General features: G+C 50.7%; 1 protein-coding gene across 3 annotated transcripts in view; it reads left to right on the forward strand.

The window, feature by feature from the left end:
• The window catches only part of ZNF609 (zinc finger protein 609), a 63,571-nt gene that overhangs the window by 24,806 nt on the left and 14,412 nt on the right, over window positions 1–24,353 (forward strand). The window lies entirely within an intron of this gene.

The raw sequence follows: 24,353 nt of genomic DNA on the forward strand, positions 1-24,353 counted from the left end.
GACTCTGGCAGGAGCAGTTCCCCATTTGGGGCCCTGCAAGGGAGGAAAACACAGCAGAGAGGGCAACAATACATCTGGTTCTGGTTTTTCTTGTATGACCAGAGGCTGTTTTGGGGTTCCCTTGCACCACCCCTGTACACTGCTCTCAGTGAGCCCCGGGACCAAACGCCTTCCCACAGCCAAGGGGCTCTTCTCAGCTACTCTTGGCTGGGAGGACAGGAGCCATCTTTGTGGTGTCCCAATGGCCTCCAGCCTTTGGCTACAAGGAACAAGAGCAACTAGACTTGTAGGTGCCTGTTGCCTGTTGTTTCTGGACAAGAAACCAATGGTCTCATCCTACAGGCCACCAAAGCAGACAGATTTTTCTGGGCAAAGAGGGGGATCCAATCTGGTGCAGATCTTAAGCCGGTAGCACAAGGAGCCTGTGATGAGAGGTTGTTGTCTCTTCTGAAGTCACCATCATGAACCAGAACATGTCAAGTAGGGGTGAGAGGCTGGAGTAAATTGGATGGTTTTGGGCAAGGAGATGTGTTACAGTGTGGTGCTTTACTCCTTACCCCCTGCTCCACTGTTGTGTGTTACCCAAAAGCCTTTGGGAACGTTCTTTCCTGGTTGACCTGTTTCAGACATGACACTGAAGCAGCACCTGGTGAGGTGCCTTGGCAGCCCCTGTTGGCTGAGCAATCCCAGCCTCCTGCCAGTGAGTGAGGCCATTAAAACCCAGTCTCCTCTGGGAGCCGATGGTCTGCTATGGGAGATGGAAGGAGCATTGCTTTCAATTTCCCATTAATCCTAATGAGCTGATGTGGGAGACTTGGATGGCTTGGCTGTGTTGGGGGCTGTTAGCTCCAGCACTCAGAGCTGCTCTCAGATCCGCTTTGCTTCTCAGTTCTAGGAAATGGAATAAAGAGAAAACCACTTAGGAGGATTTTAATCAGAACTTGGCAGAAGAACTTAAGGAAACCCAAGAAATCTTCTGACAGCCGCGCTTCACGCTGAGATTGCCAATGAATGGGAAGGGCAAAGACAGGGCCTTGGCTTGGGTGGGTTGGGTTTCTTTTGGCTGTTTTAATGGGATGCCATTAGCATTCCTACCCTCCCTGGCTGGGAGGGGAGGGGGAAAATAAGCTTTCTTCAATATGCTGGAGACTTGTCAGCTGGAAATGAGCCTGAGTCCTCTGGGAGTGGATGATGAAAGTCATCCCAGACCTGCTGGAGATGGCCAGCATGGTTCAGGAGGAGGATATGGTGTAATTTTTACTAATAGTGGCCTGGAGTTTGAGAGAGTCTTTAGTATGGTTGGATTTCTTCAAGAGGTCGATTTTGGCAGGCTGGAGAGGTGGGTCTGTGTGAACTTCATGAAGTTCAGCAAGGCCAAGTACAAGGTCCTGCCCCTGGGCTGGGGCCATCCCTAGCACAAACACAGGCTGGGTGGAGAACAGATTGAACACAGCCATGAGGGAAGGGCCTGGGGATACTGGTGGGTGACAAATTGGATGTGACCTGGCAATGTCTGCTTGTAGCCTAGAAAGCCAACTTGGGCTGCATCCAGAGGAGGGGATGTGGCAAGTGGAGGGAGGGGACTTTGCTCTGCTCAGGTGATACCCCACCTGCAAAGCTCCCTCCAGTCTGGAGGTCCAACATCAGAAGATGCTGGAATGAGTACCGAGAATGCCATGAACATGCTCTGGAGCCAGGCTGGGAGGACTTGGGGTGTTCACCTGGAGAAGAGAAGGCTCCAGGGAGACCTTAGAGCCCCTTTGAGTGCCTAAAGGGGTTCCAAAAGAGCTGGAGAGGGATTGGGGACAAGGGCCTAGAGTGCGAGGACAGGGGGAAATGGCTTCCCACTGCCAGAGGGCAGGGTTAGATGGGATATTGGGAAGAAATTGTTTCCTGTGAGGGTGGGGAGGTCCTGGCACAAGTTTCCTAGAGAAGATGTGGCTGCATCGTCCCTGGGCGTGTTCCAGGCCAGGTTGGATGGGGATTGGAGCAACCTGGTCTGGTGGAAGGTGTCCTTGCCCATGGCAGGGGATTGGAAAGAGATGAGTTTGAAGATCCTTTCCAATCCAAACTGGTCTTTGATTCAGTGTTGCTGAGCTGTTGCTGGTGAGTGTTGTTGGGAGTGAGAAATGCTGCTGTGAGGTTCAAAGCCCTTGTGGATGATGTCTGGTTTCAAACTAAGATGTGTGAGGAGTGGACAAACCTGTTGCTGTGATGGGAGATTTCATCAGCTCTCCAGATCCTCACTTAGAGCTGATGGCGAGTTTCCCATAACATCTTCTTAGCCCAAGTTTCTTGGCTCGGCTGTAACTCCTTTTATAAATTGTTATTTTTGAATATTTGATTAAAAATCCTTGGAGTGGTATGAGTAGCTTGACCATTTAGGGGCAGGAAAGTTTCAAGAGCAGTTCTTGCACGTCTGTCCTGCAGCTGGGTAACCCAAACCAGCTTTTGTTTTCTGATTCCTGGGGAGGGGAGCATGTAGTTCTGGTTTATGAGCGTGGGCCTGGCATTGCTGAGCAGAACCTCCCCCCAGGTTGTGTTTATTTGTAAAGGGCTCTTCAAGACGGCGTTGTACCACAGCTTTTTGTTTTCTTGATACTCCAGCATCTGGACTGTTTTCCTGAACGTGCTTTCATCCAAGGAGAGATTAAGGGAGTGAGAACTGTTCTGATAAAACTGCCAAAAATAATCTTTGCTTGAGACTAAGTACCGCTCTTGGGACTTCATCTTGTAAAACAATTTGTGGGTGAGCACAAAGAACCGTCCTAGGAAGCCCTGAATGCTCCAGATTGTTGTTCCTGATGGGGGGTTGGAGGACTATAAATTTTCCACAAGAGTGTTTGAATTTGTCACGTGCTGCCTAAGGAGATCTAATAGCAGTCAGGGCAGTTTCGGGAGTTTGTGGCTGAGGTGTCTGAATTCCTGAGAGGAGAGATCTGCATGCAGTGTGGTCAGACTGATGGGAACACTGCTGATGCACACATCCATCTTCCTCACACCCCACAAAGGATTGCTCATGGATGGGTTGTCATCTCCTGTGACGAGCTGATGTAGCAAGGGTGATAGCTGCTGTAGCTTTGGGTGTTGAGGATGTGATGGTGGCAGTGTGATACAGATAATCTGTGAGGTTTTGTATGAAGATCCATCTGAAAGTAGGTTGGTGCCGCATTGGAATAGTTTGGCTCTCAGCACCTGGGAGGTGCCAAGCTCAGCAGAGCACAGCAGCCTTAACACTGCCCCCTTTGTCATTCTCCTTCTGGCAGTGTTTTTGCAAAAAATCACATGTCTGTATGCTGTGACTTTGTTTGACAACTTGTGCAGTGACAGGGAGCTGAACTTCTTCCTTGATGAGATATATAGGTATACACAGCATGTGTTCTCCAAACTTGCGTGGCCCTGAAGCAAAATATGGTTTGGATGCCATCTGCTTCCGAAGGGGCAGAGTTAGAGCTGCTGGAGGAAGCTTAACACACTTCTGTGGGCTGAATGTTGCCCCATCCCTTTCCCAAAGTCCCTGGGTCTGGCTGCTCTAGTCCAGTTCAATTCAGTTCACACTTAACAAGGCACTGTTAAAAGCAGGCTCACAGGAGGACTTTCTCTGAAGGCTCTTGGCTAGCGGCTTCTGTGTCCCACCTGGGAATCACAGTAGTGAGCAGATGACTGAAGTCATGATCCATTGAATATCCTGAGTTGGAAGCAACCCACAAGGATCATCAAGTCCAACTCCTGGTAGGCTTGACTCCATAAACAGTTATGATATAAACTTGGAGGAGATAGTGTTATTGGGACAGCGTTCCTACTCAGGGATTTCTCTTGGGTTGAGAAACAGCAACTCTGTAGAGCACCATCAGAATTCATAATGAAAACCCACCTTGGTGTCTCTGCCTGTGGAGCTCCTCAAATTCCCAGGATGGCTGAATGCATCTGTGCTGGCTGGGAGCTGTTCTGGCTCCTGCCTGGAGTCATGGTGCAGGATGGGGCCCTGGCTCTGGAGACTCACTGAAGGGCTCCAGCTGGCTTGTGACCCAATGAGGCTGAAAGTAGCCGCTCTTCCGTCTGGGCCAAGAATTTGTAGGGGTTTAATCACCCTGTCTGGGCATTGGGCTGGCATGCTTTTCCAGTGTCAGATTTACTGCTGTTGGCCCCCGAGTGCCCAGTGCAGCTTGCTTTTATGGAACCCTGCTTGCTTTTATGGGACCAAAGCTAACATCTCAGCAGAGTTACACTTTTTTAGTATCTTTTGAATGTCCAACACTACAGGTCTTCAGCTTGTTTCTTATGGTGAGGTGATTTTACTGTGTGTGCTTTTGAGTGAAGTGTTGCCAGTTTGGTGAAAGTTTTGGTCTTCTCTCTTACTCAGATCTTCTCTGCAGGATTCTTTTAAAGGATTCTTTTATCTGGGTGTAATTTTTGTGGCCAAGGCTCCACATTCCTTCCTGAGCCATGTGTAGCCTGATAGTGTTTTAGTGGGAAGAAACTAATGGCTGAAGCAGCTGCCTGGGCTTCACCTTGCAGAGGAGATGGTTTGGGGGAGTGGGGATATGGAGAGGGGTAATGGCTTGAGGCTTGATCCAAAGTTTCATCCCTGAATCACTGCAGGATATGGGATGTTGGCATATGGATGTGAATGTTATACCAGGAGAAGTTGGAAGGTGTCCCTGTCCATGGCAGGGGTTTGGAACTAGATGAGCTTTAAGGTCTCCTCCAACCCAATTTTTTTGTGGTTCTGTAAGCTAAGTTTGGCTCTGGCAGGTGGCCATTTCAGATCAGTGATGTCCTCTGCAGGTCTTTGCCTCAACATTGCCTGTCTTCTTGTTGCTGACAGTGTCTCTGCTGTCCCCTTCCGTTTCCTGGTGCGAGAAGCAAGAGAGCTGGAGGAGCCAGGTTTGGCTCCGTCTTAGTGTTTTATAAACTCACAGGCTGGTTTGGGTTGGAAGGGTCTTTTAAATTCGCCTCATCCCACCCTGTGCCACAGGCTGGGACACCTTCCTCTAGACCAGATTGCTTCCAGCCCTGTCCAGCCTGACCTCAGATGGGGCAGACACAACTTCTTTGGGCGCTCTTCACCTGGGCAAAAGGTGTTTTCTTCCACCCTTGTCTTTTGAGAGTGTCTCTCCTGGATGACAGGCTGGGATGTGAGGTCCTGCTGTCCAGAAGATGACAGCCATGGTCTCCTGCTTAATGGCTCCTGCCTGAAGAATGGAGCAGAATACTTGGTGATGGGAGGCAGAGCTGGGGGATTGTTCTGTTGTGGGACCTTTGCCTTGCCATTGTCCTGAACCACTTTCAGCCCAGCCAGGTTTCAGGACCAACCTCTCTGGACACAGCTGGTATTTGGTGATGATCTCTTGGAAGATAGGAGATCTCAGAGGAGAGCTTCCTCACAGGTGTGTGTTCAGCCTAAACATGGGCACAGGAGCCTTCCTGCCTCCTTTTGCAGTCATTGGAGCTTTGCTGCTCTCCCAGGAGGTATCCTGCCTGCTCTTGCCACCCCTTCCCACATCAATGCTCAAGGGTTTGTGCAACCATGTGGGGAATTGGGTCAGGGACATGATCCAATTAAAAGCTGTGCTGAGTGACATCGAAAGCAGGTTTGAACCAGGCAGTTTCCCGACAGTCCACAAATGCCTGTGTTAGGAAGAGAGGGCTTTGGACCACAGCAGGAATAAACAGCCATGGGTGGATTGTGGTGGGATGGTTTCTTCTGGTAGCAGTGCTGGTCCGTGAAGGCTTGCTGTGTTGGTAGGCAACCGGAGGGACAACAAACCTGACTCCCACTTGGATTCTGGCTGGTGAGTCTTTGTTTTCTCCCTGGGAGCCTAGTCTCACTCCCTCGCATCTGTTTTGTGGCTGCCATCGCTCATGGAGAGCCTCTCATCAGGTGTTTCTCAGGCTTCTTCTCCTCAAGAGTGCAGCCACAATGGCTGTGGTTGAAGGGGAAGACTGGAATTGCACCGCACCCAAGCCCATCCTCACTGCCTGGGGCGAGGGGGGGTTGCCTGCAGTAATCCTGACTAATCCTTTAATCTGTATCAACACTGATAGGTATTAAAGCAGCAGATAAGGTTCAGACCATGGCTTGGAGCTCAGCGATATCCCCACCCTCTTCCAGCTAAATCTGTGCTGATTGTGCTTTCTCTTAAGGGGACCGTGCTTGTTTGCTGAGCAGCTGCACTGGGTTGAGAGGGTGGATTAGCTGTTCCCAGCTGGAGCATGTCTTTGTTGCTGGGCTCCAGCTCACCAGACAAGTCCATGGATCTGTCTGTGTGTGTTCCTGGTAACCAGCGTGCCATGCCTTGTGGAGCAAACCCCTGCAGGTTTGTATTCCTCTGCCAGTCTGCAGCAGATCTGTGTCTCCCTTCCTGCTTTTTTCTGTGTTAGTCACTTGAGTATAAGCCTGTTTCAGTAGGCACTTAATGGAGTTCTTAAGCTACAACATGAAGCTTTCCTGAAGCAACCCGTGCTGCAGATCTGCAGTTCCTTGATGCCTGCTGCTCACAGCAGGACTTCCCTCCTCTCCCACCTCCAGAGCAGGACTGCCACCACCATGTCCTTCTTCTCCAGGTCTTCTGCACTCTCTTCTTTTTGGGCGCCTTCCCTCATGGCTGAGGCCTGCAATGTTCTCACTTGTATGGCTTCTGGGCACCTCCAGTTACCCCAACGATCCAGTGCTGTGATGGCAGGTCTCCAGAGCTGGCTGTCCCGCGTTTGGTGGGCACCAAACCAAGGTTGTTAATGCTGGGAGGAGCTGCTCCAGGTTGAGTTCACAGTGCAAAACAAACGGTCCCTGTTGTTTTTGCTGTCATATGCTCATCCGCCCTTTCCCTGTCCTCTTCCAGCTTCTCCTCATGCTCATGGGTTTGCTCTGAGTTTGCCACCAGTTCCCTCATCAGCAAAGCCATGGTTAATCCTTCCCATAAATCCTTTAAGCTATCAACAAACAACCCCCTTCTTAAAATTCTGGCACGCAAACTCGGCTGGGATGGAGCCCGGCTCACTACCCCAGGGTTTCATTTTGGTTCCCAGATTATCACCTCCAGTCCTTCTTGGTGTCAGTTTTGGCTGGCACTGTAGGCTTCTTGCCATAGCTGTGGAGCAGTGGATGGCTCATGCATGTGTGTGGCCTTCCGTGATGTATCTGAGGCCTAAAAACATTCAGGTTCTGGATTACAGAATCAGGGGTTCCAGGTGTCTCAGGTGGTTTGAAGTCATAGGTGAGAATATGTTCCTTAAATTCCATCTGGATGAAGTCTCACCTCTCTGAGGAGCTATCTGTCGTGTGGGACAGTGTTTCTTGTCTACATGAGCTCAACATGCAGCTGATGGGGCCAAAGTGGGCTAAAAAATGAGAGTAAAGCTTTTTTGTGGTCACGCTCACCCGTCTGCCACATCTTTGCTGCTTTGCTCTCAGACATGACTGTTTGGCTCTTCCAGGTTTGTTTATTCCTGTAAAAACACAGGGTTGGGTCACTGTTTTGGGCTGTATTTTCTTTGGTGATTAGGTAAGGAGTTTCAGGTGTTGTACATCTTTTGGAGGATCTCTGAATATCCCTTCCTTTGAAAGTTGTCATCCTCCAAGGCATTTGGCAGAATCTGAGAGAACAAAAATTTGATTTCTCAAGGTCTCAACACACAGCTAGAGTTTCTCTCCTGTGAAATTTGGTTTCTCTCTTAAAACTCCTGATGAAATACAGTTTGGAATTTATGGGATTCTCATTACAGGACTGTCATACAAGAACCACAAACCTTTTTCCATTGTTGATCCCAGAGGGAGGAAAGGCTCAGAGGAATATTGAATGGCATCTTGCTGCCGAGTGGCTGCATCTGGGGATTACTCAGTAAAACAGAAGGAAGGGGAAAAAAAGGTTAATGCAGTGTTGGCAGCCGCCAGCTCCAGAAGCTCGTGTCCTTCAGGCTGCCGTGATTCAGCTCAGTGACTTGAGTGCAGGTGGTTCTTAGCTTATCCCTCAGGTCTGCCAGAGGAAAAGGGCTTTGGAGGAAATACCATATTAAATCAAAATTTCTGAAAAATTGATTTCCTAAAATCGATTTTTTTCAAAAAAAGTGCTTTTGTCAGTAGGGGCTAATTGTAAAAGGCACGTGGCTTGTGCACGCAGCCCGGTGAGAAACCTCTTTGCACAGGCTGTTTTCCTGCTTTCTCAGCTCTGCACCAGTGTCAGGATTCATGGAGCAGCCAGCTCTCTCCTGATGCCTGTAACACTGTGACAACCCTAGGGCTGAATTTGGGGTGAGTCGAGGTGGGAGAACACCCATGGGCAGATGCCAGGCAGCTGCAGAGCTGCTCCCATGAGCACTGCTCCTGCTGCCAGCTGCCATTGTGCTTTCCAGGAGCTCCTGCGAGGGTCAGCCTCCAGGCATTACATGCTTTCTTGCAGGCTGCTGTGCTTGATCACCTACCACCGGCAAGCACGGGCTTGAGCAAAAGCCAGTCACCTGGATCTGCAGGGTTTTATTTATTATTATTATTATTTTTGCAAACAAGCTGGGTGATCTGCGCTTGGCTGTTGGCACTGCACCCTGCAGCATATGACAGATAATCGGCCTGGCTGCTGGCCCGCGGAGGAGGTGAGGCTCCTATCGATGTGTGACCTGGGAAGGCACGTCAGCTCCATAAATCACTGCCTGCTGCTGCCCGTGCCTTGCATCTCTCTTCAGCTTCTTGGCAGATTCAGTATCTGCAGCGGGGCCCTGGAGGGCTCCTTGCCTCTGGGTGAGATGTGATCAGGGTCTGTGTGGGGCAAGGAGGCAGGACAGGCTTCTGTCCAGTCCCCTCGCCCCCTTTAATGTCATTTCTCAGGGAGAGAAACTAACTTGGATAAACTGCTGTCTTGCTGTGTTCCTTGTGCTGGGGAGCACGGCTCCTTATGGACACCAGGACTCCTGCCCAATCCTACTGATAATGGCCTGTCTCTTTAAAAGCCAAGGATTGGTGATAAAGGGTGGGTTTTCTGGGTTTTGAATGCTGGTGCTCAGTCATGGGGTGCATCAGGTTTCGACTTCATGGGGGTTAAACTTAGCCAGGTCTCCACTGCTCTGCTGTGCTCATTCCCGAGCTGTCCTCGCAACAGCCAAATGCTGGGAATGGGGTCTGTGCTGCTGACCCTTTTTCTAGAAGCAGTGAAATCACCCTTTGGAGGTGCCAAATGGCCCATTCCTGGAGCTATCCTCCGAGGGAAGTCGCTGCTGCAGCCAGCAGCTTTCTGCAGTGGAGTGCCTCATGCCTCTCTATGCACACCTGAATTCACCAGTCCGGCTCCTTGGATTTTTGGGGTTTACTCATGAACAGCGGGAGGACTTGGGATCTGGCCAAGGGCTTTGTTGGACCCACACTTGGGATTACTGGTACTGAGTTTTGGGGTGCTTGAGACTGTAGGTAGCAGGGGGAATGAATCCCCTAATCTTGTTAATAATCCAAAAGCTATTTTCCATTGTGGGTGAAGTGCCCAGGGCATGCTCAGAGGGAGCACATCCAGGCCCTGAGCCTTTTGAGTGCTGGCAGCCCTGGCACTCACTAAACAGAGCAAAAAATTGCCATAGTGCATTATTCCAACAGCGGGAGGAGAGGCAAGCAGAGCTGAGAGGGGAGGCTGCCTCTGCCTGGCTTTACCATCTTGGAGCAGGCTGGGTTACCAGTGGGACGAAGAGTAGGGTTAGGTGAGACTGCTGAAAACCATTGGTGCGCTATTCCCATGGATGCTTTCCTCATTGGTCTGCTTTCCTTTCAGAGCTGAGTTTTCCAGCTGGTGATCAGGCCAGCATCTCCGTGATTTCCCCTTCCTGGACCGTTTTTTATCCAGCTTTGGGTGCTCCTGTGTTTAGGCTTTTTCTTAAGCTCTGCTTCCCTTGGCCAAAGATGCAGCAGAGGTGGTCACGGATCCTGGCATTTGGTTTACTACTTTTTGACAACATCCCAACGCCTTGCCTTTTCCAGGTTGTGTTTGAGGAGCTGCGATCTCTGGGATCATGGAGGCTTTGCAGGATGACATTTCCCAGGGACAAGTGTATCTCTCCTGCTGCAGTTGTTGGGATGGGCAGGGATAATGAGGGGTGGGAGTGACAGTGCTGTTGCAGACCAGAGCTCCAGGATGGTGGTGCGAGGCTCTGTCTCCAGTCCCTGTTTGCAGTTGGCATGGGCTCTTGCCTGGCTTCTTGGGAAGCATGTGGAAAGGTTTGTGGGTGTGGAGGGGTTGGAGGTCTCTGGGGCTGAGATAACTGATTTAGGGACTTTAAGGCTTAAAGCACAAAACAAGGCATGGTGGTGGTCCTGATACAGAACAAGAGATGCTCCAGGAGTGGGATGCAGCTGGTGAGGTCACCGCAGCTGCAGCTCCTTCTGCTTAGGGAAAGGAGTAAATGGCTCCCTTTGCCTGCTGCACCCCTTTTTCTCTCCCAGTGCCCTGTTCCTGCTCCTTTTCCTCCCTGCCATTAGTTGCTTAGGGTTTGCTGATGCAATTTAAACCAGTTGTGTCTGCAGCCGTGGTGCTTGCCTCCCTTCTCCAAGGTATTCCTCTGCCTGCACGTGGGAGCTGCTGGCTCAGGAGAGGGCAGGTTTCCACACTGGCTGGCTCCTGCCCATAGTGGTGGTCCCCAGAGAAGGGAAGTGGCTGAGCCAGGGCTGTCACAAGGAGGAGGTGGCTACCTGACTCCTAGTGCTCCCAAGGATGTGAACAGGCTGGAGCAGGGATTGTCTGGCGTCCTGCAGCTGATGTGTAACGGTGATAGCTGCCACGCTGAGGTGGCGATGACTGATGGGTGGGACGTCTTGCTGGGCTGGGGGTCATTTGTGCAGCAGCTAAAGCCAGCTGAGCTACAAATTATGGTCTCTAGGCTTTCAAGGGAAAAGAATGACAGTCATGGACCATGGGAGATGCTCAGCTAAAGGAACAGGACCACGGCTCAGCAATCTCTGAGGATGGCAGCTGTGGAGGCTGCCGGCACAGAGGGCAGAGAGGGCACTTGCTCCGCTCTGGGTGGGAAGGGAACTTGCTGATGCGATAGAGAAAGGCTTTCTCCCTCTGCCAAGCTGCCTCCCACATCTCTCCCTGCCTGTGTAGCACTGCCCAAGGCTGTGTCCTCGGCATGACTCCAGCTGCGTGCCAGCTCTGTCTCTTCACTTGCTCTTCTGGGATGTCAGTACTTCACCAGCTCTGCCCCTTGGCTTTGGTGTGTCCCCTTGGCTTTTCCCATGCTAATTTGTTACTTACCTGCCTAGCTACTGTTACCATATCCAGCAATGTTCTTCAGGCCCCTTCTTCGTCCTGTCCCTTGGTGTTCCTCCTTGTGAAGGGAGTGAGTTCCAGGCTTTTTATTCAACTCTAATCCCACTGAGCCCCTCCCAGTCCCAGGTCCTTTCCTAGTGCCCATGCAGCTTTTCTCAGGCTTTCATCCCTGCAGCCATCAACTTCCTTCTCTGAAACACTGCCCTTCAAATGCCAGTGTTTGGTTTTTAGTCTCTATGGCCAAGAGGCATCTCTGGGATCTGCCATATCAGCTGTGCCCCTCTCTTTTACCAGCAGCCTCTTGGAGGCCCTTGGGAAGCTCTTTGGTTGTCCCCACATGAGCTCTGTGATGTTGCCATGGTCTCTGCTGCAGAGAAGACCTGGGTGGTGTTCAGACAGGCACCAGGCACCTGCTTTGGCTTGGTAAAAGCCAGCATCAGGTCAGATGTTGGCAGAGATCCCATGTGATGGGAAAGGTGAGCGAGGAGGACTTCTGCTGCCAACACCACTCTGAGCACAGGGGTTACACAAGTATCCATCCATCCATCCATCCACATCTTGCCTTCATACACACTTTCCTGCCTCCTTCCAGGTGTTGTAGAGCTGCACAAAACCCTGATTCTCCCTGGCCAGTGTCTGCTTTCCTAGCCCTGACTTGCAGACCAGCAGCTCACTAACATGTCCTGGCCATCCCAGAGCTGCTGGTTGGCACGATGGGAAACTTCTTCCTCTGTCCAAACAACATCTTGTGTGATTATTATCAATAAAAAGCTGTTGCTCCTTTTCCTCATGTATGAATGGGTGTAGAGGATGTGTATGGACATGCTGCCTCTGTATTTTCACTAGAGATGGTGTGATTAAAGGTCAGATGGGTTTATTATCAACAGAAATGCATTTTGGCTGCTTCAGGCTGGAGTAGAGGTATCAAAAGCTGTTGGACAACCATTGTGGGGCTCCTGGAACTTCCAAAGTAGGCTCTGGAAGACTGTCCCACTGGTAGTGAGGAATTGTCTCTTACAGGATCCTGTTAGATCGTGACAGTGATCTAGTGTTCTCCTGGGAGGGACTCTGGTATCCTGCTTGTCCTACTTCCCTTGACTTTGTATTTTTGTCGTTCTTTTTTTCTTTAACTCTCCAAGATCCTGGACTATAAAAAAAGAGATATATCACTAAATAAGAATTAAATGCCAGGAAACATTGTGGGACTGTCCTCCCAAAGAACCTGCAAATGTGGAGCTGTGGGGTGGTGGCTTCCCCTGTGCTAAGGACATCCTTTTTATGGATCCCTTCCCACCTCTCACCAAGGCAGAAGGAGGAGATGGAAACATGCAGCCAGCAGGTTACTGAGCCTAATGCTGGTTCCTTGTTGACTTTCTTGCCTTGGAAGAGCTCTCTGCACCTAGGACCCTCCACACGCAGGCATGCGGGTGCTTGACAACCACCGTAGGCTAATCCATTGCTGAGCTCATGGCTGCTTTCCCAGGCCAGCTGGGATGTGCCCGGGGTGCAACACTGGTGCTCCTCATTCCTGCCCTCTATTTTTGCTCCCCTTGGCTGGGCATAAAAACTTTCCAGGCTCTGGTTTATGACTCTGTTGTGTTTTCCAAACAGGACTTGTGTTATCCTCCATGGACTGCCTGTTTGAGGTGAGAGCATCGTGCTCCCTCTGGTTCCCAGGAGAACAGTTGAATTTTAATGATGTGTGGCCAGCAAACCCCAATACTCGAGCATGGCACCTTGGGGCCAAAACTCCCTTGTTTATTATTATTCCACTCTTCCTCATGCTGTTAGGATTTCTCTGCTGTAGCTGGCTGGTAATTTGAAGAATCAAATAAATTTTGGCAGGGCAAGAAATGAAATTTATGAAGATCTGGACTTGCTTATGGTGGGTCTAACTCTAGCAGTATCTTTGCCTTATTTTAGGGATGTCAGCTAAAAATTCAGTGTTGATTGAATATAAACTTGGCCCTGCTACTCTCTGATCTGTCTGCCCACCACCCACAGGCATCTCATTTTTACATGTGCTGTCTAAGGTGCTGCTGGGGGGAAGGAGGCGTAGCAACTGCTGGCATCGGATGGTGATTTTTTCGGTGGTGGCTGGTTTCTCTTGTTTTGTGGCAAAGGGGAACAATTTCTCATTATCTGGAATTCAGTGACCCGTGGGTCTCCTTGTATGTAGCCTGAGAAACACGAGGTTAGAGGCTAAAAACCTTCCTGGAGCTTAATTGGACTAGCAGAAAGCTTCAGCCGTGGGTGGTGTCAGCATCCGTCCCTGTTTGGTGGAGGCTGATTTGGATTTCAGATGCAAGCTCTTCCCCTTGGTATGGTCTGGAGGAGCTGATGAAGTAGCTACTTGAAGCTATTTTTCTATTTTTATGTGGAGTGCTCTCAAGGAGGAGCATGGCTGCGGGCGGCAGAGTCCTGTGATGCGAATCACGAAGCTCCCTCTGCTCCCTGAGATGTGCTGAAAACTCCACTGTGGCTTGGCTGTAGGTGGCCTGCAGGTGATGAGTTACAGTCAGGCTTGGCTCTGGCTCAGCTCCTCCCCGGCTGCTCAGCTTCGCTGCAGGGAGCGATGGATCCTCCCCAGCCTCGCTGCTCCACTGCTAGTGGCTGCTGGTTGTTCGGCACAAAACCTGCCAGGTGAGACTTTCAGGCATCACAGCCCAGCTGTGTCCAGCAGCCAGGCATTGGCTCCCACAGGAGCATCGGCTGTGCCTCCTCCTGGCAAATGTCCCTGCCTCAGTGGAGGCTTGGATCTAGATGAGCTTTAAGATTCCTTCCAACCCAAATCAGTCTGTGATTCTGTGATCAGAGCAGAGGCACCAAGAGGCATTTGAGTGAAAGACAGGAAAACTGCTTTTCATCCCTGATGCTGGAATTAAAGTCTGGAGTGAGGGTAGGAGATGGGAGCCTGTGGATTCATGTGGAAAGCTCGTTCCTGCTCCTCTTGCAGTTCATCTAGAGATTTCTCGGCAATATGAGTGCATGTTGTGCTGCTTCGGGGTCGGTGCCGGGGCACTGGTCTCCTCAGGCATAGTGAGGCAACATCTTGATTTCAGTAATTAATAAAACCTTGGGAATTGGCTTGAAAAACTTCCTATGGAATTTGTTGTGTCCTGGAGGCACTGATTCCTTTATGTTCTTGATGGGAGCTAATGGACGTGGGTGCTAACTGTTGCTTGAAGGGTCGTGTTGAGCTCAGCATTTTATCAGCCACACTAGGAATATTGATTTCTGCCATTTTAAAAATAGCATGATTGAAAGAATTTGCTGGAAAACTGGTGTTTGGGGAGTGGGGGGTGATGCAATCATGGGACACGGCACATTTTTCATTCCTGCGTTAGCATGAGGTTTCCATCTTGTGTGCTGAGAGACAGAGGCAGGTTCTAGACAACAGTCCCCTCTCTTTGGCCACTGGTATGAGACACATGTGGTGACACCATCTTCCTCACCCACATCCTTGTGTATCATGTGATAGGGCTCATTTCTTGCTCTCACTTCTCTTGTAACCTCCCCATCAGGCCATGGAACAGAGCTGGCTTTGTGTCTGGAAAGCACCAGGATCTCTCCTGGCAACTGGAGCAAAACCTACAAAGAAGAGGAGATGAGAGCCAAGTGGGCGGCTTCCTAAACGTGCAGCCTGCGGGGGCTGGGACGTGCACATCATACCAAAGCAGGTTTTTAATATTAAATAGATGGAAGGAAGATGTCTCCTTTTGCCTGAGGGATAAATAGATCTGAAACTCGTCCTAGACTTTGCTTGCTTGTTGCATCTGAAATATGTGTGTCTCGCCCTGGAATCGAGCCTCTCCAGGAGCTGCCAATACCTGGCTACAACCCGTGTGTAAAAATGCTCTGGTGTTCATAGTGTATGTGGGAGGTGGTGGGAAGTTTCTGGGAGAAGCATCCAATGAATGGATTTGCTTCTTTTTTCCCCCCAGTCCATAGCTATGTGCACTCCATGGTCTGGACATGACACTTCTTATGGTGCCACCAAAGCAAGTGTCACAGCTGTGGTCCCCTGGTGCCCTCCCAGTGCTAGACCTAGACCTCCTCCAGGAGCTGTGTGGGTGCCTCAGGAGGTGCACCCTGCTTTGCAAGGACTGAGTGTTGTCTTCTTCCCTCCCACCCCTTCCCAAAACAAATTTTATGGGCGTGAGCCCTGACCATCTGGCTTGGCTTCTCGTCCATGATCCACGGGACCTTCGGGACCAAATGCTGTTTGTAGCCATGGGCAGACAGCTTCTTGTGCAGAACTGCTTAGAAAACTCTCCATCTTGCCACTGCCATTTGTTGGGAGATGGATGGCATAAGAGAAGGATTATCTGCTTGGCCATGAACCTCCTGATCCAGCCATGGAGGTGGACCATAGAGCTGAAGCTGCTCTCTCATCAGCGATGCTTGTTATCATGGTTGCAGTGTGGAAGAACATCAAGAAAAGATAACTCTGCCAAAATTTAAGTAAAACCCTGCCAAAACCTGGCAAATCTAATCTGAACTTGGGCAGTTCCAAAGCTGCTGGATGTTGGCTCTGTAAAAGGAGAAGGACTGCTGCCATGCCTTGGGAAAACCTTGAATGTGACTTGGTGATTCAGAGCCTGGCATGGGGTGGATCTGGGGTGTCAGCAGCACAGGGGGATGCTATGGGGAGTGATGTATGTTGTATGATATTAATAGAGGGTTGTAGGAAGGAAAGAGGGAAGGAGCAGAGCGATGCTCTCAGGAAAGGATGAAGGATTTTCTCACTTGGAAAATACTGGCATACTTAGGAACAATTTCCCTGCCAGAAAGCTGTGGCCAATGTCTGTCTTAAACATTCCTCTCATTGATTCATCCCATTTCCTCCTTGCTCCTCTGCATCATCCTCTGCGTAATTCCTCTCTCTCCTTTGATGTTTTCATCCCCCATGTATTTGTAGATTATGGCTGTGTCCCCACATAGCTGTCACTGAACCAAGCTATCCATATTTAGCTCTTCTAATCTCCTCTTCCAAACCGGTCCCTTCAGCTTTGTTATTTTTGTGCCTCTTCTCTGAACTTCTTCACTATGTCTCTTGTGTCCTTTTCTGTCATGAATGGACTAGTGAAATGTGTCCCTGCCCATGGCAGGGGGGTGGAATGAGATGAGCTTCAAGGTTCCTTCCAAGCCAGACCATTCTGGGATATTAGGATGGTGTCTTGGAGATGATCCCCTCTAGGTCACTGAAAGGGTCACTGTGGGCTGGTGTATGTATGTCTGTAACTCCACAGTCCCCCAGTTTTCTAGCACAGTGACTCTGAATGTGAGTGACGCTTGCTTTTGGACCTCCTTGAGGCCTTGGAAGCACAACCCAATGCCACAGCTTTGGCTGTTGTGGAAGGTTCAGCTGTCCCCACACCACATTCACAGCTTGGTTGAGCAAAACACCCCCAAACAAAGCCCACCTTTTACTCCACACTCCATCTCTTCTTTCTCAGCTCTGCTCTGAAAACACCAGGGCCTTTTACCACATCTTCTCTTGTGCTTTATGAGTGTAAAACTTGGTTTCTTAATGATGTAATAAAACCACATCTGTGCACGTTGTTCTGTTGTCTGCCATGGGACCACGGTGACAGGGTGGTTGCAGTGGCGTTGTCCATTCTCACCTGAAAGTGGGCACTGGATATTGGGATAGATGTGAACCAAGCTGGTCCCCGGACTGTGCACAAGCGGAGGAACCCATGCTAGATGAGACAGGTCTGAGCCCAGCTCTTTTTTACTTCAATGCTTAGATCCATCTTCTCCCTTCTACATGTACAAGAATCCAATTTTGTACTGAAATGATTTGTAAATCCCGAGCTGTTTCCCCTCTGATTGACTCCTATGTACTGCACCTTTTCAAAGATAGGGACTTTTTGCCTGGATAAGCATTAATTAAAAGTGACTGAATTATTAATGCTCTGAGTTTGCGTGTAGGGTTGTGTGTGTGTGTATGTGCATGCGTGGCCGTGCCCTGGCATGAATTGCTGGAAGCCCAGCAGCCACAATGTCCATGTTTTAGGGGTTTAGAATTGTGAGACGGAGGTGGAGGAAAAAATAGGTGAAAACCCCGAAGGCTGAGGCAGGCAGATGTATATCTGTCTATATACTGTGCTGTATATATTCCCTAACAGAGAGCTGAGCTGCTGTGCCAGCTTCTTGTGCTCAGCCCTGACCTACCAGCTTTGCCTGGCAGTCCTTGGTTGGTGATCCTGGCCAAGGTTTGTTGGTAACTTTTGTGTTCTTGCTGCCTCCAGGAACCTGATTTTTCAGCCTCTTTCAGACTCATCTCTTGATCTGTTGAAACGGGGATGCCAAGCTCTGCAATATGCTTTTCGTTGCTAGAGCTGCTTGGGTGGTGGGGCCTGTGCTTGGTGCTCAGGATGATGGCCAGTGTGCTGTGTAGCACAAAACAGACCCTCTAGGCAGGTTAAAGCCACTTGCCATGAAAAGCCTGCTTTTTCATGTGATTTCTCTTGCCTGCCTCGCTGATTTGTGTTTTAGGGATGTCTCTAGTTTGTCCATTTCAACCTCTGTTTCAATGACATGTCATTTGACCAGGCTTGTGGAGCTGGTGGTTATCAGATGGCTCTTAACAGTGACTGGAGCTGCCAGTGCTTTGTGGAAGGTCTCATGGATTTGTATCCTCCTGGGAGATTGATGTACTGAGGCACTCCTGAAACCTTTTATGTTCTCCTTTGCCTGCTTAAATGTGCTGGTCAGCGAGTGCTGTTATTGGCAGCTGTTGAGCACTGCTCGGATCTCTGGCTGCAGCTGCCTGGTTATTGTGGTGGAAAGAAAATAAGCAAAAGCAAGACTTTCTCTCACAGTGGTTCTTCCACGCAGAAACCTGCCTTGCAGGAGACACAGCTGGTGTCAGTGGTGCAGGGGATGCTGGAGGACGGGGATGCAGGAAGCAGCAATATGAGAAGCCAACCATGCATCTGCAATGGTTGGCTGTGTTGACAGAAGGGTGGGTGCAGGTTGTGGGGTGTAATGGGAGACCTGAGTTCCCAGTGGGGAGTCACTTGCTGTCATCAGAGCTTTCCTGCTCAGGCAGCACTGCAGGAGGTCAGCATGACTGGTGACCATGGCAGCAGCAGTGCTGAAGAAGGGGCTGGAGGCTGGGTTGGTCATTGTGAAGGATGCTTGTAGCCGTCTGTGGTCAGGCTCTGTTTCTAATCATCTCTGCTCAACCATGACCCAGATGCATCTCCAGGGCTTTTCCATATGGGATCTTTCCCTTTTTCTCTACCGACTGAGCTACTTCATGTTTTAATTCAATATATGAGGAGACCCGTGGCCCATCTGTGGGATGTCAGTGGTTGATGGTGGCTGAATGGAGACCCAATGACATGTGGTGGGACCGATGCACAGAGGTCCCAGCTTGGATTTCTTTCCCATGTCTCTCACTTATGTCACCTGTCCCCTTTCGTCGCTGCTCTTCACTACCTCTCTCCTGCTGGAGACACCTTTTTTTCCCTTCCAGGAGCAGATCTGATAGTCTTGTAAGTGGTTGGAGCAGGTGACTTGGTGCCAGCACGTCTGCCTTGGATACTATTCCTGGTTTTATTGAAGACACAGTAATATGCAAGACTGTGCCTCTGTGGTGTCTGCCTCCTCTTGATCTCAAAACGCTGCAAGCGCTGAGATAAGACCGGCTGTGTTCAAGCAGCGTTTTTATTCCCCTCCTCTGCAGAGAGAAAGCAGCTCGTCGTAAGTCATGCTGGGTTGTATTTGCATTTCTCCAGCAGTGTGGCTGAGGTTGATAGCATCCGGCTGTCTGCATCAACTGGGTATTTGGATGAGACCCTCATCACTGGCATGGTGGGGGTTTGTACCTTCAGCATCACTGGGTGGGATGTCTCACCCCGATATTCCCATTAATTGTGACTGGGTCTGTTTTTGGTGGTGCTGGGGATGTGAGCTTTATGCAGATATCCTCTTCCAGGCTTTGGTTCCTGTGGCCTAATCACTTGCAGCCAGAACAGACCTCCCCAGCCAGGTCTGCCCCAAAGTGCCCAGATAAAAAGGAGTCTGAGTTGAGATTGTGATGCAGCGTTGTGCTGCATTGTCCCATCCTTTTGGCCACCATCTCCTCTGGCCATTCTGCAGGGACTTGCTGGCCAGGGAAGTGTTTGCGTGCATGGAGGCAACCCCCTCCTGGATCTCAGAGCTGGAGCACAGGTACTTGGCATGGCCAGGAAAGGACATGGAGGCAGCTTTTGTATGTAGATAATTCCCATTACACCTTGGCATCAACAGCCCCACAGTCAGGAGATGCTATGAATCCCAAGTCTGATGAGTGGGGGCAGATGATGAGGAGCACTGGGAACAAGCTGTGAAGGAGAGTGGTGGGGAATTGGCCTTTCTTGGCTTGTTTTTAGGGGGATGCTAAGAGCTCAGGGGCTGGGAAACTGGGACCTCTGCTCCTTAAAACTCCTTATTTCCCATCTGAATTGCCTGGCAGTAGTGCTGGCCAGGAGGTCCCATGCTCATTTGTCTTCTCTGGGTGGCGAACTCAGGGAGTGCAATGCTGAGCCCACTCCATTCTGTGCACATGGAAGCATTATTCCTTCCTTGTGGCATTTACTGCTTCTTGGTAAGTGGGGGACTGTTGCAAATGTGAGTCCTTTTTTCTTGGGGAAGCTGCCTGGGTTCAGATTTGCCAACTAAGGAATCCAGTATATTCCCCAAGTGTTCCCGTGGTCTGTAGAAATAACTGGCTTTGTTTATTTGAGCTTGTGTTTATCCAGGGAAGGGAGACTTTTGTCTAGAACAGAATCCTTTTTTCACATCTTGATGTCAGCGACCTCAACTTCCTGCTGTAGCAAAAGGGAAGAGCAGTGGGCAACAGCATTGAGATCAGTGCCCCAGAACACTCCTGGCTCCATCTTTGGACCCGACACTTGTGCCACCATTGTTTCCCTGAATGTGGGTGTTTGTTGGAAGCTCTTGATGGCTGCTTTCTTGCTGGAAAAATCCAGCCAGCAAACAGTGTTGAGTGGCACCTGCACTCTCTGGGGAGGGGATCTTCTGGAGCCTGTTGCACATGGTGTGGGGTTAAGTACCTCCAGTGTGTTGGGATGATGTTGCTGGGGGATGTGACTGGAAGCTCTGTTTGCGGATTTAAGATGGTATCGTAGACATGGTGGGCACCAGAGCCAGCAAAGGGACTTTGTCTTCAGGCTCTGCATAGCCAGCTTTGAGGGTCAGGTTGGAGAAGACACTTCGAAATTTCTACCAAGGTCAGTGGAGAGGAAGAGGCACTGTGGTGCTGTGGTTTTGGGGGTTTAGAGATGCCCGCTGAAAATGCTTGTCACCTGGGTAGATGTGCTCCTTGGGGACATCTGCCCAAGGAGCTGGAAGCTAAAGTTCCCAGCTCCTGCTCTGAAAAAGCAAAGTTGTGGGGCATGTAGTGACAGACCTGGACAGGAGTGAGAACATCGAAGCTCACAGAGGTTAAGCTGATCCGGTCAGTGATGTGGGGTGTGTTGACTGCAAGCCTTGAGCAATGCTCCTGTGATGGAGCACCTTTGGTCGATGATCTGTCTCCTGATACACACAGTCATGAATTTGTGACCAGTAACGAGGCTCCCTCTTGGCTTTTCTTGTCTGTGTGTCTGCAGGAGTGGAAGGTGAGAAAAATGCTCTCTGTGCTTCATAGCTTCTTTGTGTGGGGATACACTGGAGCCTAGAACCATCTCAGGTGCTTTGGTGGTCTCTGAGTCCTGGCTGACAGATGGGGTGCAGATCTGGGGGTGCCCTACACCTTCACACCCTCTCTGTTCTTGGAGATGCACTACAGATATCTCTGCTGGTTGCTCTTCCTAGGGGTTTTGGCATTGCTTTTGGCTTTTATTGCTCCAAAATGCATTTTTCTTGCCTGACTTTGATTACTGGGGACAAACCAAAATTCTCATAAATAGGAGTGGGTGGTCTGGATGGTCCAGGGAGTGGCATTAAAATCAGTGGGGTGTTTTTATTGCTGGTTTGCCCTCTTCTCACTCAATAATTGCTGCTGTGATGTCCCCTTGAGGGCAGCTGATGCTAAGGAACCAGCGCTGCTAAGATGTCAGGAACTGCTCTGTGCGTATCCCCCATGCCAGCACCCACTGCCGTGCTTCCCTTCATGTGGGACCCCGTCCCACCTTCCCGAGGGCCTGTAACGAGGGGTAGGCTTTAATTATCCCCCCGAGCCTGGCATCCCATGGCGCCATTGGCATCACCCTGGACTCTCAGTGGATTTGCTTTTCCTCCATTGAGCAGAGCCTGTGCTGGCCGCTGCCGCCCAGGCTTGGCTCCGTTCCACTTCTGTCCTCGGCGGTGGTGAAAGCACGTTCCTCGTGATGGGAAAGCCTCCGCCAGAAACACAAAGGGCTTTCATTAGGGGAGGCAGCGGCGGGCGGACACGGACGGCCAGCGCTGGCATGCGGAAGCTTCACCCCATGTAACTCCCACAGGGGTGGCTGCAGACACACCAGGTTCCTCCAGCAGTGAGAGTGTAGCCAGTATTTAATCTAAGAGTCTAACTAGCATGGAAAGAGAAATAAATTTTATTTCTGCAAGGGGGATTTAAGGCCCAGAAGTGGTTTGGGGGGTTGGCCAGAAAATACAAGGCTCATTTTTAGAGCCAGGGATCTCGGCTAGCACAGGCCTGGAGGTGATGTGAAACCCGCTGCTGTGGGATGTGAGTGCTGCCCAACGTCCCCAGGCCAGCAGCGCCCTGGGTTCCCTCTCTCCCTCCGAGGGGAAGAGGTGCCAGAGCAGGTGCCCCGTGGTACATAGGGCTCTCCCAGCCATCCTGCATCTCCTGACCTTGCTCAGAAAGCACAAGGGTGAAAAGGTCATGGCAACGGAAGATAAGACATACGTAGAGGGGGAGGTGAATTTCATGGATTGATCCATATGTTTATTCCTCCAGCATGGCTTTCAGCTTTTTTTTGGTTGTATCACAGTGGGGAACCTCTGTTCCTGCCCTCACCCTTGAAAAACCATCCTGAATCTTTTTATTTTGCTCTGGAGCTTCGGGCAAGGGAGCAGAAGAGCCGCCTTGTCTCCCCACGGCTGCTGAAAGAGGCTGTTTGTTACAGAGCAGGGTGAGATATGAAATCCCATCAAGCCGCCTTGCTTATTAGAGATCTCAGTGAGCTGCTTATTATGCACCATGGCATAATGCAGATTACGAATGTGACCGGGCGATAATTAGCAGAGCTGGAACTGTAATTAAACGCTCCTGTGCTGCGCTGTGGTTTCTGTTGCAGAGTGGAAGGAAGCTGAACGGTCTCAGCAGGTCCCCAACGCGCACACACAGCCACCGCTCCCCGGGCAATGGGGGCGAGTGATCCCTGCCACTCCCTGGGCTGTTCCTGCTGCCCACCCAAGCCAGGCGGCCCTGCCTGGTTCCTCCCTGGCTCTTCCTTTGCTGGAGACTGACTTGTGGTTTGCAGAATGTGGCATTGAGGAGCCCCTTCAAAGGAACCACACATTTCCTTGGAGCATCTTGCCCTGGATCTGCTGAAGAGGTTGCTGTGTTTTGGGGGGTGATTTTCTTGTGGGAGTCTTTTGGAAGCTACTCTGGCAGCCTTCTGGGGTGGTTTTATGCCAAAACCACCCTTCTTGAATCCCATGGAGTGCAATTTGGCCACTGGCCATAGGGCAGCCTTGGAGATGAGTGGTCTGAAGATGGGCTCCTGAGGAAGAGCCGATTCTGTTGGTGGGGGATTGGAGATGGTTTAGGGAAGGTTGTAGATAACAAGCCATGCTGCTGGGGAGGGGACTGTGGGGTCCAACCACTGTTGTTCAAGACCTCCAGGCCATTTTTAGTGCCGAGTGGGCTGCATGTTTGCTCTGATGAGCTGTCTAGAGAGAGGATGGATGCAGGACAAGGAGAGGGCTGCAGACAGAAAGTGCTTTGTGTTCGGCTGGAAGAGAAAATCTACTTGCCTTATGAGAGCCAGGATGTGATATCCTCCTCTCTGCTCCTCTGCCTAGAGATTTGTGTCACCAGGGATGTGGAGAGAATCTGTGGGTCAGGAGTTGGTGGGGAGGTGGGATGCTCCAGGCACTTGCTGTGGTTATGGCCCCCCTGTTGGGTGGAGCAGGCTAGGTTGGACATGCAAGGTTCTGCTGGAGTTGTTTCCCTTGCTTAAAGGATGGAGATGTGTGAGCAAGAGAGGGAGCAGGCAAATTTGGCTGGTCAGGAGCAGGATGTGAGTCAGCAGCAAGGCTGGAAGGGATCATGGGCTGGTGCCTGTGTCCACACTTGGTAACCACAAACTTGGTCTCTCCAGGTCTACTGTTTTCCCTCACCAGAGTTTAGGGGGTCTGGGAGTAGAACTGGATGCTCTAGAGGAATCTTCACCTGCTTGAAACTGGAACCCAGGCCTGCACTTGCTGCTGATGTGATGAGTTTCCTCAATCTGCTTCTCTTCTGAGGTAGCCCAGTGTCTAAAGATCACAAATGGTGAAGAGAGGAGGTCTAAGCTGAAGAGGAGCTGCTCGCCCCAGAGCTGCTGCAGGTCCTTGCAAGCCAAGGTGCGGGGGTGGCTGGCCGTGGCTGGCTTGGCTGATGAACTCCACAGGATGGGAAGGTCTCCACCCTGCCCTTGCCTAGGCCAGCCACAGAATCAGCCCATCAGCCACCCTCCTCCTGACACTGCTGTAATCTGCTTGCGTGGCACAGCGGCCAAGGACCTTGGCTTCTCAGCAGTAGGGTGGCTTGGCCGGGCTTCCACTTGGCATATTGGCTTGTTGGCTTTCCAAGCCCGGCTCTGGCTGTGGAATCTGGTTTCTATGTGCAAAGAGAGCACAATGGCTGGATCAGGCTCTGAAGCAGATACTTGCATAGGGAAGAGGGATGTGATCCAAGTGCCTGTGTCTGCAGGTGGTCACAGGGTAGTTCTGGAAGGAGAAGGATGTGGGTTTTCATGGGTGCCGGAGGGAGTCTGCTACTCGTTTGTCCTGTCCCGCTGGTTGAGCAGAAGATCTTCTAGTGAGCCATCGGGTCCAAAGTCATTGACTGCATTAACATCTGAGCCATAGCCAAGAGGCATCCTCACCAGGGATGATTACAGAAGCCGTCGGGAAGGAACTTGCCACAAGCTCTTT

Source organism: Hirundo rustica, chromosome 13 (assembly GCF_015227805.2).
Source record: "Hirundo rustica isolate bHirRus1 chromosome 13, bHirRus1.pri.v3, whole genome shotgun sequence".
NCBI classification, from domain to species: Eukaryota; Metazoa; Chordata; class Aves; order Passeriformes; family Hirundinidae; genus Hirundo; species Hirundo rustica.